Source organism: Salvelinus sp. IW2-2015, linkage group LG36, assembly GCF_002910315.2.
Source record: "Salvelinus sp. IW2-2015 linkage group LG36, ASM291031v2, whole genome shotgun sequence".
NCBI classification, from domain to species: Eukaryota; Metazoa; Chordata; class Actinopteri; order Salmoniformes; family Salmonidae; genus Salvelinus; species Salvelinus sp. IW2-2015.
Window position 1 is genome coordinate 15,951,667 of NC_036875.1, and position 18,948 is coordinate 15,970,614.

General features: G+C 46.8%; 1 pseudogene; it reads left to right on the forward strand.

Annotated features, from left to right (window-relative positions):
• Window positions 1–12,210, forward strand: part of LOC111959232 (piggyBac transposable element-derived protein 4-like) — a 104,828-nt pseudogene extending 92,618 nt beyond the window's left edge.
• Window positions 12,211–18,948: the final 6,738 nt, after the last annotated feature.

Genomic DNA, 18,948 nt, shown 5'->3' on the forward strand with positions numbered 1-18,948 from the left:
AAACAAAAAGCAAAAGGAAGAGAAACTACCTTTTCACCCGTCATCTCCCCTGTCAGTGAGGCTTGGCTTGTTGAGAAAGATTTGGGTCTGTTGTGACATTGAAAAAACCCTACTGAAATGTATATGATGATCAAATCAAATCAAAGTTTGTCACGTGCGCCGAAAACAACAGGTGTGGGTGCACAACCTATACCTTACAGTGAAATGCTTACTTACAGGCCCTAAACCAACAGTGCAATTTAAGTAAAAAATTGGTATTAGGTGAACAATAGATAAGTAAAGAAATTAAAAACAACATTAAAAAGACAGTGAAAAATAACAGTTGCGGRGCTATATACAGGCACTGGTTAGTCGGGCTAATTGAGGTAGTATGTACATGTAGGTATGGTTAAAGTGACTATGCATATGTGATAAACAGAGAGTAGCAGTAGCGTAAAAGAGGGGTTGGCGGGTCGTGGGTGGCGGGACACAATGCAGATAGTCCGGGTAGCCAATGTGCGGGGGCACTGGTTAGTCGGGCTAGTTGAGGTAGTATGTACATGAATGTATAGTTAAAGTGACTATGCATATATGATAAACAGAGAGGAGCAGCAGCGTAAAAGAGGGGTTGGCGGGACAGAATGCAAATAGTCCGGGTAGCCATTTGATTACCTGTTCAGGAGTCTTATGGCTTGGGGGTAAAAGCTGTTGAGAAGCCTTTTGTTCATAGACTTGGTGCTCCGGTACCACTTGCCATGCGGTAGTAGAGAGAACAGTCTATGACTGGGGTGGCTGCGGTCTTTGACAATCTTTAGGGCCTTCCTCTGACCGCCTGGTGTAGAGGTCCTGGATGGCAGGCAGCTTAGCCCCAGTGATGTACTGGGCCGTACGCGCTACCCTCTGTAATGCCTTGCGATCGGAGGCCGAGCAGTTGCCGTACCAGGCAGTGATGCAACCAGTCAGGATGCTCTCGATGTTGCAGCTGTAGAACTTTCTGAGGATCTGAGGACCCATGCCAAATCGTTTTAGTTTCCTGAGGGGGAATAGGCTTGGTCGTGCCCTCTTCACGATCTGCACCAACGTGACAGTAAAGATATGAGCTAAAACTGACAGATATGATTTAATGCTTTATAAAAGTCCACCCGGACCCACAGAAAAATACACACCTAGTTGGTACAAATGTTCAAAGAATGCCTTTTGCGGTGTTGGTCCAATGCTGGATCATTTGCAGATTGTATGGAACATTAATCACTTACCAATTAGGACAGTACACTGACAAGTCACTATGTCTTTTCTTTTGGTTTCATGTCTTTTCAACATTAAAATTAGGTAAGGTCACATTTTCAGAAACAATCCAAGAGCCAGCCACTAGACTTATGAATCCAGTCTCTGTCAATGTCAAATAACACCTACATCTATTTCCTGCTTCACTGTAAAACAAAGCTGCATCGCAGTGAATCGCAGCGTCAACTCAAAAGGATTTTCCCCTTTTCAGTGAAATGCATTATTATTGGAAAATGGCGGGATCATCTTTCCCTCAGCTGGCTCTTAGTGGAGAGATCCACAGGGCTCGTTTGTGCGGAACAACAAGGGGGCACTGGAAATGAGACCCTGGRCAGGTATGTGCCGAGAAGAATGGGGGGATTGTCGTCATCTGAGTTTCAGAGTACAGAATCTCGTTAACCTTTAGAATCTGGCACAGGCTATAGGGCTGGCAGAGAGACAAGGCCTGGCACCTGCCCACTGATATGCCCAGGCAAGAGCGGGGGGGTATCAGACACAGTGGGCGTCACAAACACATACACACACGCATGCACACACACCCCCTGAAACTAACTACCCCCAAAGATCACAAACCAACCAAATGATACATCTAAAGAATCACATAGAGCTATTTCATAGATTAGCATGCATGGGAGGTCCTTAACATATGCATTAATATCTGTAAGGCAGTCTGTACAGAATCCATGAGTAAATACTGAGGGATATTAGCACTGTAGATGGTTCAGAGTACACATAATGTATGACAGCAATCTTAAATACCTCATTATGAAGGAAACATATAATATACCTAAACAAAGCACTTTTATGTTTTGAAGAAAAATACAGCTGTCTCAAGTATCTTGTGTTGTATAAACCAAACAAACCTGTGCACATGATTCCTCTCATTTGGAAGCAATTCCAATGACTCCTTTGTGCCAACAACTAGCTAGATGTCTCTGCCAAACACGAGTATCAGAAAATMTTTATTTTTTCATCGATCTGATTCAAAACTCTTGTCCAGAAAGGGAGACTTTCTAGCGACCATTCCCTTCTTTGCTCTTGCTCATTGTCACACCAGCAAGATGTCCCTTCTTCCCTCCCACTTTCTCCTTGGCACCGTGCCAGACCTCCTCTTCTAAAGCCCTACCCCCTCCCTCTGGCTCATGACCAAACTAATGAGCCCCTAAGTGCCCTGGCAGTGGAGTGGTGGGGTTAGCATGGGTTGGGATTGCCAACAGGGAGCCACAGGTGTCTAGCTGATGTGGTTGTATCCATGTCCTTGCCCCTCTGACCTGATGGGCACTGGCACTGAGGGATCACAACCGAAATGCTGGCACTTTGGCCTGCTCCCAACGGGGGGGGGGGGGGGGGCATTGTGTCCCTGGCCGGGAATTGTTGGACAATAGCACAGCAGGTCCGATAGACTGGGCAGGGACACTGGGGCAGCTGTAGCAAGGCAGACCCCTCTTCCAGGCATTGGCTACATGGGCCACAATGGCACAGCATGGGCATATACTAAGGAGACACACAGCCTTTGTAAATGTGGCCTGTAGCAGGACTCAGGAGTGGACGCACATAAGTGAAGCAGGGGAAGAATCTTGAATTCTCTGAAAACTTTGTCTTCCCTCCTCGTATCCCCTGTTGCCTTGCTTAGTCTTACACACACACRCGCACCCACACAAACACATCTCATCTACTCTTGAACCCCACTGGGCCAACGGAAGAGCACTGAAGGAATCCTCTCATAGATAAATCAGTGCTGAATGGTGATGATGAGGATGATGTATTTGATTTCAGCCTCCGCAGAAAACACTGCATTCCCCCACACCTGAAGGGCAAACTGGCAGACTCCACAAAAGGGCAAATCCCTGCATGAGTCAATGATGTCATCTCCACCATAAGTAATAGCTCTCTGGCATCGGCTTGGAAATCTATATATACCAGTCAAAGGTTTGGACACACCTACTCATTAAAGAGTTGTTCTTGATTTGTACTATTTTCTACATTGTAAAATAGTGTAGACATCAAAACTATGAAATAACACAAATGGAATCATGCAATAACCAAAAAAGTGTAATTTTTGGGGGGGGATTCTTCAAAGTAGCCACCCTTTGCATTGACGACAGCTTTGCCCACTTGTTAAAAGTTTTGACTTGTACTGTATATATATTTTTTCAACCAAGGATTTAAACAAAAGCAGCAGCATCTCCTGAGTATGAAGTTACCATGTTTTATAGTATATTGTGTACATAGCTGGCTAGCCTCCACAGTACCATTGCCTCGCTGTCATTGACATCGAATGAGATCAAGGGGCCAAAGAAGCTGCTGCTTTGTTTCCAACAGTGTGCGGTGAGGGTATTCCTGTMCCCTCACCTTTCTCTTTATCATTACTGAAGACATGCTGAACCTCTCTCATCACTTTGGACATGCTGTACCCATGGGTGAAAGTAGAATGAATTTATTCCGGTACGAGAGCTCCTATGTTTGCACGCACTTGTCAAAAAAAATCACTTCAAAAGGGCTCCTTTACTAGGCTACCCACGCATGTTTAGCCACCCGCAACATTTTTCCAGCCCCCAAACATTGGTGAATGGAAAGAGACATCTGCTACACAAAATACCATAGTGCCTTACTTTCTCCCCTGGCTGTACCTCTCTCTTCTACTTTTCTCTTTATCATCACTTTAGACATTCTGTGCTTCTCTCTCTTTTTTCCCTCTCTCTTTCTCTCTGCAACATTAGGACAGTGAGCTCCTCCCTTTACTTTTCTCTCTTTATCAGTCTGTTCTTGTCTTGTCCTCGTCACTGTTGAAGTCTCTACCTATCCCTTTCTCTCCCTCTGTTATCTCTTTCTTTTTTGTTCTCCTCCATCTCTCTCTCACGCACAAACAAGCATGTGCGCACACACACACACACACACACACCACACTAAAGACCCACTGTTTGGGGATAATAAAATCAAGCTTTCATGTCCACTGGTTTTCCCGTTAGGCTAACTCATATTACTAATGTGCATTAGACCTTTCTTAGGATGGGATGAAAATGGTACTATCTACCAATGTAGCAATGCACTCAATAGGCTCTACCGGACCCAGGTGATAGCTCCTTAAATACAAAGACATGTAACTGGTTAAATTGAACTGGAGACATCTCACATGCCAACCCAATGTCTTATCCATTAGACCAAGAGGGAATCCTCAGGCAGGGCTTCCTCATAGAGATGGCAAGATTCCAAATCACCTCATCTCTGCTACAAACAACTTTGGCAAGACAATTATGGGTAATTAATTGATGCCTGCATATCTCCCTTACCGCAGACGTGTCAACATGTCTGACGCTCGCTGCGTCCCGTCAACTCTCTCTTTGAATCTCTTTGAGATATTTTGAAAAAAGAATAAGAAGAAAACAGAGCATGATGATTCACGGGACTATCTCGGAGCCCTCCCAATTCCAATTAACGAGTCTAAGAGTGAAAGTAGAGGATCAAGAAGAACAAACAGTATATCTGCCAGAATTCGAGAGACTTTGACAGTTTAATACCAGGAAAGGATGAGACTGACATTCTAAACCCACTTAACCTCGGCTAAACCTTTCGCCTTGACATCTACGGTAATAGGCAACGTTGTATGTTGATAGCAAACAATTGAAGATTAAATAAAAAGTGTATGCCCTGATGAGATGGGCCCTTATTCATGTAGCAACTCAGAGTAGCAGTGCTGATCTAGAATCAGGTCCCCCCTGTGCTTGTAATATTATTCATTATGATCTAAAAGCCTAAACTGATCCTAGATCAGCACTCATACTCTGATTATCCGCTAGATAGGCAGCTGTGCATATTAATGGAGTTTTGAATGCAGCCTGACTCAGTTGGCTGCAGAGCCTTGTTGGATAATCTCAGAACCTGCTAACACTGAATTTTGTTGGACATCTGGTGCGATGTTATATGAAGAACCTTCCTCCTATGCCACGTGAAATACTGCTGCACTATCAAGTCACAGACACGCATGCATACACACACATATACAGAAAACAATGTCACTCCCTCAACGTTCAGATGATGATGTCAAATAATTTCACAAACACACTATTTGAAAGCTCGAAAGGGACAAATGACATTTTCCCAGGTTTGTCGTCCATTTTTCCTTTCAAACGCCAAAGTCCTCGTTGTAATTCTGAAAAGACCAGATCCGACTTCACCATGTGGAGTGCAACGATCCAGCCTGGGTCACATCCCTTGTTTAGTTTTTTTCATCCAGGCTATCGTGGTTAGCAGTCGGCCCTTCACCTGCTAAGTGTATTTTCATTACATAGAGAGGACACCCAGACAGCTTGCTATCAGCTCCTCAAATTAGTCACTGATAACACCCCTTTCCTACGACATGCTAACTCACTCTGGACAGTGGGGGTAACTTTACATTGCTCGGCGGCAAGATTTTCCAGAGATCTGAAAGTGTCAAAAACATCTTCACTCCGACTTCGAGAGCTTCTTGAAGGTCCTGAACAGTCATTCTAAAAAGTACTTTTTCTCTCATTGCTAACTACCAGCAAGTTTGAAAAGACAGGCTGAGTGGGCAGTGAGTTTATATTCATGAGCTCGCCTTGACTGACAGCTCTTTGAAACACGTACGTCAAGCAACTTGGATGCAGTGAGCAGTGTTGCAGGAACATCATCAAGAAAATTTGGTGATACACAAAGCAACTCAAACCAAAACAAAAATCTCCCGTTTGGCATGCCTCTTGTGATGCAGTTCATGGTAGTACTGACGGATATGTTGACTTGACAACTGCGTTTAAGTTTTGAAGGACCATCCCCCCCTTTTGTTACATGCTGGCTGAAGACCTAGCCAGTAACTATCTAACACCAGACACAGATTAAAGGGATACAGATAAATAGGGTAATTTTTTATGACAAACTTTTAATTGTATTTGCTGACACCCTACAGTAAAAGCACTCACAGGCTTTGTTCAATAAATCCTCATCAAAATCTGTCAGGTTAACCTAGAGACATCTGCCTATGTCGGCCTTCTGCATCTACAGTGAAAGGTGGCAGAGCTACAGCTGTGTTTGTCTGACCATGAGATATCCCGAAAATTGGTCTTCTCACGAAAGCGTCTGTAGTGTCCAAACGGTTTGGCCTACAAAACGAATATGACCCCACTATCGAAGGGGTCAAACACGATGGTGTTCTCTATCTTGCTCCCACGACCCTCACAAGTGTGACTGGAGTCGTCTGAAGGGAACTCACACAAGTTAATGGACGTATGGAGGTAGTTTTTGTGCCCCCCCCCCCCAATGGCTTAGACTTTTAGAGGGTTTAATGCCAGTGGTAAAAAAGAAGAGTAGAGGGCCAAGAGATCTGCCATGCGCTACACCACACTTTACATGTTTAACATTTAACGTTCTCTAACATTGGAGAAGCTTCCATTAAAGGAAACCCTCTGTGGTCTATTAGTTCGAAATCTACGATATGGCAGAGGTTGAAAAGCCATAACACTAACGTTTTTTTCCAACGCAGGTTATGGTCAATAATATCAAAGGCTGCTCTGAAATCTAACAGTACAGCTCCCACAATCTTCTTATTATCAATTTATTTCAACCAATCTGTAATTTGTGTCAGTGTAGTACATGTTGATTGCATGCTGAAAATTGGTCAATGTCACGTATACTCCCTCGCTGGCCTCTAGGTCATCAGGCTGCTGATGATTCCGCACACCTGTCACCATCGGCAAGTGCACCAACGCCTCATGACACTCACCTGGACTCCATCACCTCCTTGATTATCTTCTCTACATCTGTCACTCCCCTTGGTTCTTTCCTCAGGTGTTATTGACTCTGTTTCATGCCGGTGCGTTGTTTGTGTTTCGTGTTTATTGTTTATTTATTAAAAACACTCACTCCCTGTACTTGCTTCCCGACTCTCAGCGTACTCGTTACAGAATAACACCCCACCTAAGGGAAGCATCAGGGTGTTTTTTTTTGTGCCAGTGTAAATGATGTCGGGTCCGTGAGCCGATACAGGCTCATGCCTCAGCCAGACCGCCAGGCTCCCCTATCTCCGCCGGCTCGTCAGGCTCTCATGCCTCAGCCGGATCGTCGTGCTTTCATGCCTCCGCCGGATTGTCGTGCTTTCATACCTTCGCTGGATCGCCAGGCTCCCCTGCTTCCACCGGCTCATCAGGCTCTCATGCCTCAGCCGGCGTGACAGGTTCCCGCGCATCAGCAGGGGTGACCGGTCCGCTCCTGATCCCCCGGGTTTGTCCCCTTTGTCGGCGTCCTGTGGCTGGAGCTGCGCGTCAGGGAGGGGGCACTGTCACGTATACACCCTCTCTGGCCTCTAGGTCATCATGCTGCTGATTACACACCTGTTGTAACGGTTTTCTTCCAGGGGTGAAGGAGAGGACCAAAGTGCAGCGCGGCTAGTGTTAAACATGTTTAATAAAGAACAAGTGAAACACTACAAACAACAATACAAAATAACAAATGTGCAAAAACCGAGACAGACCTATCTGGTGCAGACAATCACAGAGACAGGAAACAAACACCCAACAAAATCCCAACACAAAACAAGCCTCCTATATATGATTCTCAATCAGGGACAACGATTACCATCTGCCTCTGATTGAGAACCATATTAGGCTGGACATAGAAACAGACAAACTAGACACACAACATAGAATTCCCACCCAGCTCACGTCCTGACCAACACTAAACAAGCAAAACACATAATAACTCTGGTCAGGACGTTACACCTGTCACCACACACAAGCGCACCAGCATCTCATGACACTCACCATCACCTCCTTGATTATCTTCCCTATATCTGTCACTCCCCTTGGTTCTATCCTCAGGTGTTATTGACGCTGTTTCATGTCGGTGCGTTGTTTGTGTTTCGTTAAAACACTCACTCCCTGTACTTGCTTCCCGACTCTCAGCACAGTCAAACACATTTTCTTCCAACAGTTTTCTAAGAGCTGGCAGCAAGCTGATAGGTCGGTTGTTAGAACCAGTAAAGGCCGCTTTACCATTCTTGGGTAGCGGAACTACTTTGTCCTTAGGCTTCCCCCCAGGCCTGAGGACAAACACTCCATAGGAGTGGCTATAGAGTCAACTACCATCCTCAGTAGCGTTCCATATTTATTTAACCAGAGTTGTCAGTTAAGRACAAATTCTTATTTACCATGACGGCCTACTCMAGCCTCCCCTAACCCGGACGACGCTGGGCCAATTGTGCGCCGCCCTATGGGACTCCTAATCACGGCCAGTTGTAATACAGCCTGGAATCGAACCAGGGTGTCTGTAGTGATGTTTCTAGCACTAAGATGCAGTGCCTTAGACCGCTGGCCCACTCGGGAGCCCAAACATGGATTGTGTATGTGTGCCATTCAGAGGGTGAATGGGCAAGACAAAATATTTAAGTGCCCTTGAACGGGGTATGGTAGTAGGCGCACCAGTTTGTGTTAAGAACTGCAAAGCTTCTGGGTTTTTTCACACTCAATAGTTTCCCATGTGTATCAAAAATGGTCCACCACCCAAAGGACGGGAGGGTAGCTCTCCAGGAACTGGGTTGGAGAGGTAAGATGGCGGACTGAACACAGTGGTGCAGATGGCCTCAAGATAAATACGTAATATTCAATAGCTGTACATTTGACTAAATATTAGCACTTCACTCCACATACTCGTGGGTAATAACCTTCAATCTGGATAACACAAAATAAATTCTAAGGCTAGAGAAGTTTATCGACCAATATTACCAAAACAATCAACACCCAAACATGACAGAGAGTAAACATGGAGAATGAAAAAACTGCGACAATGGAAAAAGAGAGTGGATAAAATTTAAACGTTAATGAACTTAAAAAGGAGAACATGTCTCTGAGAGAAGCCTTATTTGACATAGATCTATGCTGTATGAGAGAATCTGGTACTTACTGGTATCAAAGAAAAGGAGGGCGAAGATAATTATTTCTTACAGTGCTACAGATCCCAGGGGATGTTGTCGACAAAATCCAGCTCCAACTCAAATGTATACCATTTCGAACAGAGAAGACTGAGATAGGAGCTCCCAATTGTTGCCAAATTTGCATTCTTCAAAGATAAAATAATTGTTAAAAGCCTGGGTAAAAGACTCGCTGGCACAGAAATGGGCATGAATGTTCAGTTCCTGAAGAAAATTGCAGAACGGTGCAAAGTTCTGTACCCACACTATAACCCTCCCGTGGTCCTCGGGTCAGGGTGACCCAGGTCCTGTGTGTGGAGGGCTCCCCGCTCTGTGCTTTGTGCTCGGTGGGTCAGAGCGACCCAGACCCGGTGTTTCCAAGGCTCCCGCTCCGTGGTACTGTCTCTTCTCTGTGGCTCGAGCGACCCAGCCAACCACTACACAGGCTCAGACATGCTTCGCTGTGTGCTCGTGGGTCAGAGCGACCCTGCCAGCCACTACACCGGTCCAGACATGCTCCGCTGTGTGCTCGTGGGTCAGAGCGACCCAGGCCCTGTGTTTCCAGGGCTCCCGCTCTGTGCTCTGTGCTCGTGGGTCAGAGCGACCAGCCAGCCACTACACAGGTCCAGACATGCTCCGCTGTGTGCTCGTGGGTCAGAGCGACCCAGCCAGCAGCCAAGTGTTATTGTTGTTATTGTGTGCTCTGTGCTCGTGGGTCAGAGCGACCCACCAGCCACTACACAGGTCCAGACATGCTCCGCTGTGTGCTAGAGAGCAGCCAGTGTTATTGTTGTGCTCTGCTGCTCGTGGGTCAGAGCGACCCAGCCAGCAGCCAACGTGTTATTGCTGTTATAATTAGTTCTCCCCTCTGTGCTTCGTGGGTCAGAGCGACCCAGCCAGCCACTACACAGGTCCAGACATGCTCCGCTGTGTGCTAGAGAGAGCAGCCAAGTGTTATTGTGGTTCGGGTGGGTCAACTGCACACGGCTACACACTCGCGCGCAAGCGAGCCTCGTGCATTTTCAGGCCTTGGTGTCCAGCGTAAGCGGCCTGCCGTAGAGAGGATACTAATATTGTCAGCGGCACACACACACACAAACACACAAAGTGACTGGCGCCCCACCCGTGCCAAGTGCGCTCTTCCCCGCAGCTCAGTGGACCCGATCAGAGGAGCCGAGTGGCCATTGCCGTGCGTTTCACGGCCGCGCAGGTTCTAGAACAGATCTTGTCCAGGGTGGACGGAGAAGACAACTCAGATTCCGAGGAGGAGGAGGAAGAGGTTTCGGAAGACGAAGACGGGGAAGAATACAACCCCGAGCGCCGCCAGGTCGACGAGGCTTCTCCTGCCTCTTCTGAGGAAGAGCCCGAGGAAGCCCCTGAGGACGAGCGCGAGGACCAACGCGAGGAAGATATCTCCTCGGCGCCGGACCAAAGGGAGATGCCATTGCTGTCGAAAAATGGCAAAAACAAATGGTCCCCCGTGGCCTACGGCCGCCTCCACCACCGCAGGGCCCGTGCGATCTGCCACGTCGGGCGAGACTCCGGGCCCCACGGCCTACGCCGCGACCCAGGCGCGTGACATCGCGTCCGCCCTCCACCTGTTTGTCACACCGGCCATAGAAAGGATAATTGTGGAAATGACGAACCTGGGGCCAGAAAATACGGCGACGGCTGGCGACCCATGGACGCCACGGACCTGCGCGCCTACGTAGGGCTGCTGATCCTAGCGGGCGTCTACAGGTCCCGAGGCGAGGCCGCGGCCAGCCTGTGGGACGCCGAGAGCGGCAGGACCGTGTTCCGAGCCACCATGCCGCTCAAGGTCTTTCACAGGTACTCGAGGCTGCTGCGATTCGACGACCGCCAGTCGAGACCCGCAAGACTCGCCACGGACAAACTCGCAGCCATCAGAGAGGTCTGGGACCTGTGGGAGGCGTGGCTGCCGGCCCTCTACAACCCGGGGCCCGACGTGACGGTGGACGAGCAACTGGTCCCGTTCAGAGGTACTGTGCGTGCATTCGCATGCGTGTGTGTGTGTTAGCAGCGTGTGTAACACAAAAAGGCCGTTGGCCCCAATGGGAAATACGGCATCAAGTCGTGGGTGGCCTGCGACGCCAAGTCCAGCTACGCTTGGAAGATGCAAGTKTACACCGGCAAGGCRGCCAGCGGAGGCCCCGAGAAGAACCAGGGGATGCRYGTCRTCCTCGACCTGACAACGGGACTGAGCGGTCGCAACRTCACCTGTGACAACTTCTTCACCTCCTACGAACTGGGCCAGCGGCTCCTCGAGAGGAACCTCACCATGGTGGGCACGGTGAGAAAGAACAAGGCCGAGCTCCCGCCCGCGTTGCTCGAGTCCAAGGGCAGACAGGTCCTGTCCTCCAGGTTTGCCTTCACGCCTACGGCCACTCTAGTGTCCTACCTGGCAAAGAAAAACAAGAACGTGCTACTTTTGAGCATGCTGCACACAGAGGACGACATTAGCGATCGCCGCGACAGGAAGCCGGCCCTCATCCTAGACTACAACTGCAACAAGGGCGGCGTGGACAACCTAGACAAGGTGGTCGGCATGTACAGCTGCAGACGGATGACTGCCCGCTGGCTCCTGGTCGTCTTCCACAACATCCTCGACGTGTCCTCCTACAACGCCTTTGTCATATGGCGAGAGATCAAGCCTGACTGGATGCCTCGCAAGCGGAACAAGCGCAGGGTGTTCCTCGAGCAGCTGGGAAAGGCACTCGTGAAGCCGCCGATCCAAAGAAGGCAGCATCTCCCCCGCAACGAAGCAGCCTCAGCACTTGTCAAAGTCCTACAGAGTGCTACGGCGGCGGCTCGTGATCCACAGCGCGAGGAGCCCGCCGCTGCCCCGGCCGCTGCCCCGCTCGCTGCCTTGGTGTCAGCTCTGCCCACCCAAGAAGGACTCCAAGACACACACGGTGTGCTGCAGGTGTAAGAAATACATCTGCAAAGGCTGTTCACATGCATACTGTCACACTTGCGCACATTGGGCCTTTAGCCAGGACGGGACAGGGTGACCCGGAGGATGCGGAGACACAATACGAGGACGACGGGAGGGTTAAGGACGGCAGGTAGCCTAGTGGTTAGAGCGTTGGACTATTAACCGAAAGGTTGCAAGATGGAATCCCCAAGCTGACATGGAAAATATCTGTTGTTCTGCCCCTGAACAAGGCTGTTCCTAGGTTGTCATTGAAAATAAGAATGTGTTCTTAACTGACTTGCCTAGTTAAAAAAGGTAAAATAAACAAACACATTTAAAAGGAGAATAGATTAAAAGGGAAACGTATAGCTCTTGTAGTCGATAAACAGTGTATTGATAACAAAATGTTCCGAGACACCAAGACTACTCCAAGGCTATTCTAAATATCAAGTTCCCATAGAGGAGTCAAATAATGGAACACCCAATACTATCCATGGTAGGGATTGTAATAAAAAAATTACCTCAGCAAAAAAAAGAAACGTCCTCTCACTGTCAACTGCGTTTATTTTCAGCAAACTTAACATGTGTAAATATTTGTATGAACACAAGATTCAACAACTGGGACATAAACCGGACAAGTTCTACAGACATATGAACAAAGGGGGGGTCAAAATCAAAAGTAACAGTCAGTATCTGGTGTGGCCACCAGCTGCATTAAGTACTGCAGTGCATTTCCTCCTCATGGACTGTGCCAGTTCTTGCTGTGAGATGTTACCCCACTCTTCCACCAAGGCACCTGCAAGTTCCCGGACATTTCTGGGGGGAATGGCCCTAGCTCTCTCCCAGACTTGCTCAATGGGATTAAGATCCGGGAACTTCGTTTGCCATGGCAGAACACTGACATTCCTGTCTTGCAGGAAATCACGCACAGAATGAGCAGTATGGCTGGTGGCATTGTCATGCTGGAGGGTCATGTCAGGATGAGCCTGCAGGAAGGGTACCACGAGTGAGGAGGATGTCTTCCCTGTGACCCACAGCGTTGAGATTGCCTGCAATGACAACAAGCTCAGTCCGATGATGCTGTGACACACTGCCCCAGACCATGACGGACCCTCCACCTCCAAATCGATCCCGCTCCAGAGTACAGGCCTCAGTGTAATGCTCATTCCTTTGACGATAAATGCGAATCCGACCATCACCCCTGGTGAGACAAAATCACGACTCGTCAGTGAAGAGCCCATAAGGCAACGTTGTTGCCAGTGATGTCTGGTGAGGACCTTCCTTACAACAGGCCTACAWGCCCTCAGTCCAGCCTCTCTCAGCCTATTGCGGACAGTCTGAGCACTGATAGAGGTATTATGCGTGCCTGGTGTAACTCGGGCAGTTACCATCCTGTACCTGTCCCGCAGGTGTGATGTTCGGATGTACCAATCCTGTGCAGGTGTGGTTACACATGGTCTGCCACTGCGAGGACAATCAGCTGTCTGTTCTGTCTCCCTGTAGCGCTGTCTTAGGCGTCCGAATGAAAGCGTGCCCAAAGTCAACTGCCTGTTACTCCGGCCCAGAATCTAGGATATGCATATAATTGGTAGATTTGGATAGAAAACACTAAAGTTTATAAAACTGTTAAAAATATGTCTGTGAGTATAACAGAACTGATATGGCAGGTGAAATCCCGAGGACAAATCATCCCTACCACAAAAAAAAWATATATCAGCCTACCACTATTTAATGGCTGTCACTTTCATTATAAGGCGAAGTCCTCCCAGATTGCTGTTCCTAGGACTTCCACAAGATGTCAGTCTTTAGAAAGAGTTGCAGGCTGGCTTAACAAGACGTTAAGCTTTATTTTTTTGTATTACACTTGTGATTTTATGAAAGTTAAATATTTATAATTCTGTAGTTTGAATTTTGCGCTCCGCAATTTCACCGGATGTTGGCCAGGTGGGATGCTACCGTGCCACCTGCCAAAAAGAAGTTAACAATACATTTGTGGAGTGGTTGAACGCCTTGAAAAATAAGTGTTAATGACTCCAACCTAAGTATGTAAACTTCTTACTTTAACTGTATGGCGCATAATGTATTAAGTTTTATTCACATGTTTGCAAGTACTGGTGACAATGCATTCCGATTATTGCATAGATCGTAATGGACACCTATGATGTGTGTAAAAAACTTTTTTGAAGGTTGTACTGATTTAAAATGAGCTAACGCTAAGCTATTTTCCAGCTTATTGTGGCGCCATGTTTGTTGACATTATACAATTCATTCTGGGTGTCACGTAAACATCTGTCAGACGAAGACGTTATAATGAAGTGAAGGAATGGTTCACTCATCTTTCGGGTAAACTTCTGGAATTGAATGTTCGTACACAACACACCCTTCAACATGCATACTGCAAACAGACCAAAGTCATCGTCTCCTCTTTTTATCTTTGGTTGACGTGAAAAACAAACATGGCGGCATGCAGGAACTACCCATCGTCGGATTACTTTCGATTTCTAGAAAATATTTTACAAAATTATTTCGCTCAATATTGAGCTCACGTGTGATGTGACGAATTATAAATAGCAATTGCTATTAGCTAATTGATATTGTGGTTTCTGTCAGCTGAGAGTTATCTAAATTTGACCGCTTGTGTTACGTCAGTATTTCATCAGTTAGTGCTAGGACTAATGTAGCGCATACAATTAAAAAAGTATTGTTGGATATTATTCATCCTGATCAGACAGGCTTTTTACATGTATGATACATTGGAGATGATATAAATACTAGAACAAATCTGGGAAAACCAGGCCTGGTATTCATAGCTGACTTGAATCCTTTTGATAAAGTATGACTGGAATTTATAYGTAAATGCCTGGAATATTTACAATTCGGAGAATCTCATAAAATGGGTTAAAGTTATGTATAGTAACCCTTGGTGTAAAACAGTAAATAATGGCCACTTCTCAAAGTATTAAACTGTATAGAGGAGTAAAACAAGGTCGTCCACTATCGGCATATCTATTTATGACAATTGAAATGTTAGCTATTAAAATCAGATAATAATATCAAGGGGTTAGAAGTCTAGGGCTTAAAAAAAAAGTGTCTATGTACGCTGATGATTCATATTTTCTTTTAAATCCACAACTTGGATCCACCCACAGCCCTGTAGAGGATCCAGGTAGTTTTTCAAACCTCTGGATTACAACCAAATTGTTGGTTGTTCCCCCTCAAGCCGATACCATGACGGACCTCAAAGAACTTCACTGGACTTCATGCAAACCATATATCCTGAGGCTGCATTTATTGTAGCTGGAGATTATAACAAAGCAAATTTGAGGAAAACGATACCGAAGTTGTTTCAACACATTGACCCTAATACTTGCGCTGCTAAAACACTGATACTCCAACTTCCGGGATACGTATAAAGGCCCGCCCATCGGCAAATCTGATCACAACTCCATTTTGCTCTTGGCTTTCTATAGGCAGAATCTCAAACAGGAAGTACCCATGCTAAGGACTATTCAACGYTGAAAAGGCGACTCCAGGATGCTGGCCTTCTAGGCAGAGTTCCTCTGTCTAGTGTCTGTGTTATTTTGACCATTGTAATCTTTTCTTTGTATTGGCCAGTCTGAGATATGGCTTTTTATTTGCAACTCTGCCTAGAAGGCCAGCATTCCGTTGTCGCCACTTCACTGTTGACGTTGAGACTGGTGTTTCGCGGGTAATATTTAATGAAGCTGCCAGTTGAGGACTTGGTGTCTGTTTCTCAAACTAGACACTAATGTACTTGTCCTCTTGCTCAGTTGTGCCCCGGGGCCTCCCACTCCTCTTTCTATTCTGGTTAGAGCCAGTTTGCGCTGTTCTGTGAAGGGAGTAGTACACAGCATTGTACGAGATCTTCAATTTCTTGGCAATTTCTCGCATGGAATAGCCTGACGAGTTTCAGAAGAAAGTTCTTGGTTTCTGGCCATTTTGAGCCTGTAATCGAACCCACAAATGCTGATGCTCCAGTGTTACGGACGCCTCTTGGAGGGAACGCAACACCCTGCTACTCTCAACTCCCCGTGGAGTGAAAGAGGTATGTGACTGCAGGTGCGGGTAAGGATGACAGAAGCAGAGATTTTTACCGTTTACTGGGAATTTATTACAATTTAGCATTAACACTGGCATTAACACTGGCATGATAGATGTGCAAATTATGATGTGCAAGTAGAGATACTGGGGTGCAAAAGAGCAAAAAAATAAATAACAATAAGGGGATGAGGTAGTTGGTTGTGCTATTTACAGATGGGCTGTGTACAGGTGCAATGATCGGTAAGCTGCTCTGACAGCTGATGCTTAAAGTTAGTGACTTTTGGAATTCATTCCAGTCATTGGCAGCAGAGAACTGGAAGGAAAGGCGSCCAAACGAGGTGTTGGCTTTGGGGATGACCAGTGAAATATACCTGCTGGAGCGCGTGCTACTGGTGGGTGTTGCTATGGTGACCAGTGAGCTGAGATAAGGCGGGGCTTTACCTATACCAGTGGGTTTGGCAACAAATATGTAGCGAGGGCCAGCCAAAGAGAGCATACAGGTCGCAGTGGTGGGTAGTATATAGGGCTTTGGTGACAAAACRAATGGCACTGTAATAGACTACATCCAGTTGGCTGAGCAGAGTGTTGGAGGCTATTTTGTAAATGACATCGCCAAAGTCAAGGATCGGTTGGATAGTCAGTTTTATGAGGGTATGTTTGGCAAGATGAGTGAAGGAGGCTTTGTTGCGAAATAGGAAGCCGATTCGAGATTTAATTTTGGATTGGAGATGCTTAATGTGAGTCTGGAAGGAGAGTTTGCAGTCTAACCAGACACCTAGGTATTTGTAGTTGTCCACATATTCTAAGTCAGAACCGTCCAGAGTAGTGGGGCGGGCAGGTGCGGGCAGCAATCGGTTGAAGAGCATGATTTAGTTTTACTAGCATTTAAGAGCAGTTGAAGGCCACGGAAGGAGTGTTGTATGGCATTGAAGCTCGTTTGGAGGTTCGCTAACACAGTGTCCAAAGAAGGGCCAGATGTATACAGAAGGGTGTTGTCTGCGTTGAGGTGGATCAAGGAATCACCAGCAACAAGAGCGACATCATTGATGTATATAGAGAAAAGAGTCGGCCCGAGAATTGAACCCTGTGACACCCCCATAGAGACTGCCAGAGGTCCAGACAACAGGCTCTCCGATTTGACACACTGAACTCTATCTGAGAAGCAGTTGGTGAACCAGACGAGGCAGTCATTTGAGAAACCATGGCTATTGAGTCTGCCGATTAAAAATGTGGTGATTGACAGAGTCGAAAGCCTTGGACAGGTCGATGAATACAGCTGCACAGTACTGTCTTTTATCGATGGCGGTTATGACATCATTTAGGACCTTGAGTGTAGGCTGAGGTACACCGATGACCAGCTCGGAAACCAGATTGCATAGTGGAGACGATACGGTGGGATTCTAAATGGTCAGTGATCTGTTTGTTAACTTGGCTTTCGAAGACTTTAGAAAGGTAGGGCAGGATGGATATAGGTCTGTAACAGTTTGGGTCTAGAGTGTCTCCCCCTTTGAAGAGGGGGATGACCACGGCAGCTTTCCAATCTTTAGGGATCTCAGAGGATACAAAAGAGAGGTTGAACAGGCTGGTAATAGGGGTTGCAACAATTTCGGGAGATCATTTTAGAAAGAGGGTCCAGATTGTGTAGCCCAGCTGATTTGTAGGGATCCAGATTTTGCAGCTCTTTCAGAACATCAGCCATCTGGATTTGGGTGAAGGAGAAGCAGGTGGGGGGCTTGGGCAAGTTGCTGTGGGGGGGTGCAGAGCTGTTGGCCCGGGGTAGGGGTAGCCAGGTGGAAAGCATGGCCAGCCGTAGAAAAAATGCTTTGAAATTGAGATATTCTCGATTATTGTAGATTTATCAGTGGTGACAGTATTTCCTAGCCTCAGTGCAGTGGGCAGATGGGAGGAGGTGCTCTTATTCTCCATGGACTTTACGGTGTTCCAAATCTTTTTGGAATTAGTGCTACAGGATGCACATTTCTGTTTGAAAAAGCTAGCCTTAGCTTTCCTAACTGACTGTGTATATTGGTTCCTGATTTCCCCGAAAGTTACATATTGAGGGGGCTATTCGATGCCAATGCAGTACTCCACAGGATATTTTTGTGCTGGTCAAGGGCAGTCAAGTCTGGAGTGAACCAAGGGCTGTATCTGTTCTTAGTTCATTTTTTTTTGAATGGGGCATGCTTCTTTAAGATGGTGAGGAAAGCATTTTTAAAGAACAACCAGGCATCCTCTTCTGACGGGATGAGGTCAATATCCTTCCAGGATACCCGGGCCAGGTCGATTAGAAAGGCCTGCTCGCTGAAGTGTTTTAGGGAGCGTTTGACAGTGATGAGGGGTGGTGGTTTGACTGCGGGCACATTACAGATGCAGGCAATGAGGCAGTGATCGCTGAGATCCTGGTTGAAGACAGCATAGGTGTATTTAGAGGACAAGTTGGTCAGGATGAAATCTATGAGGATACCCATGTTTACGGATTTAGGGTTGTACCTGGTAGGTTCCTTGATAATTTGTGTGAGATTGAGTGCATCTAGCTTAAATTGTAGGACGGCTGGGGTGTTAAGCATATCCCAGGTTAGGTCACCTAACAGTACAAACTCTGAAGATAGATGGGGGTCAATCAATTCACATATGGTGTCCAGGGCACAGCTRGGGGCCTGTAACAAGCAGCAACAGTGAGAGACTTATTTCTTGAAAGGTGGATTTTTAAAAGTAGAAGCTCAAACTGTTTGGGCACAGACCTGGATAGCATGACAGAACTCTGCAGGCTATC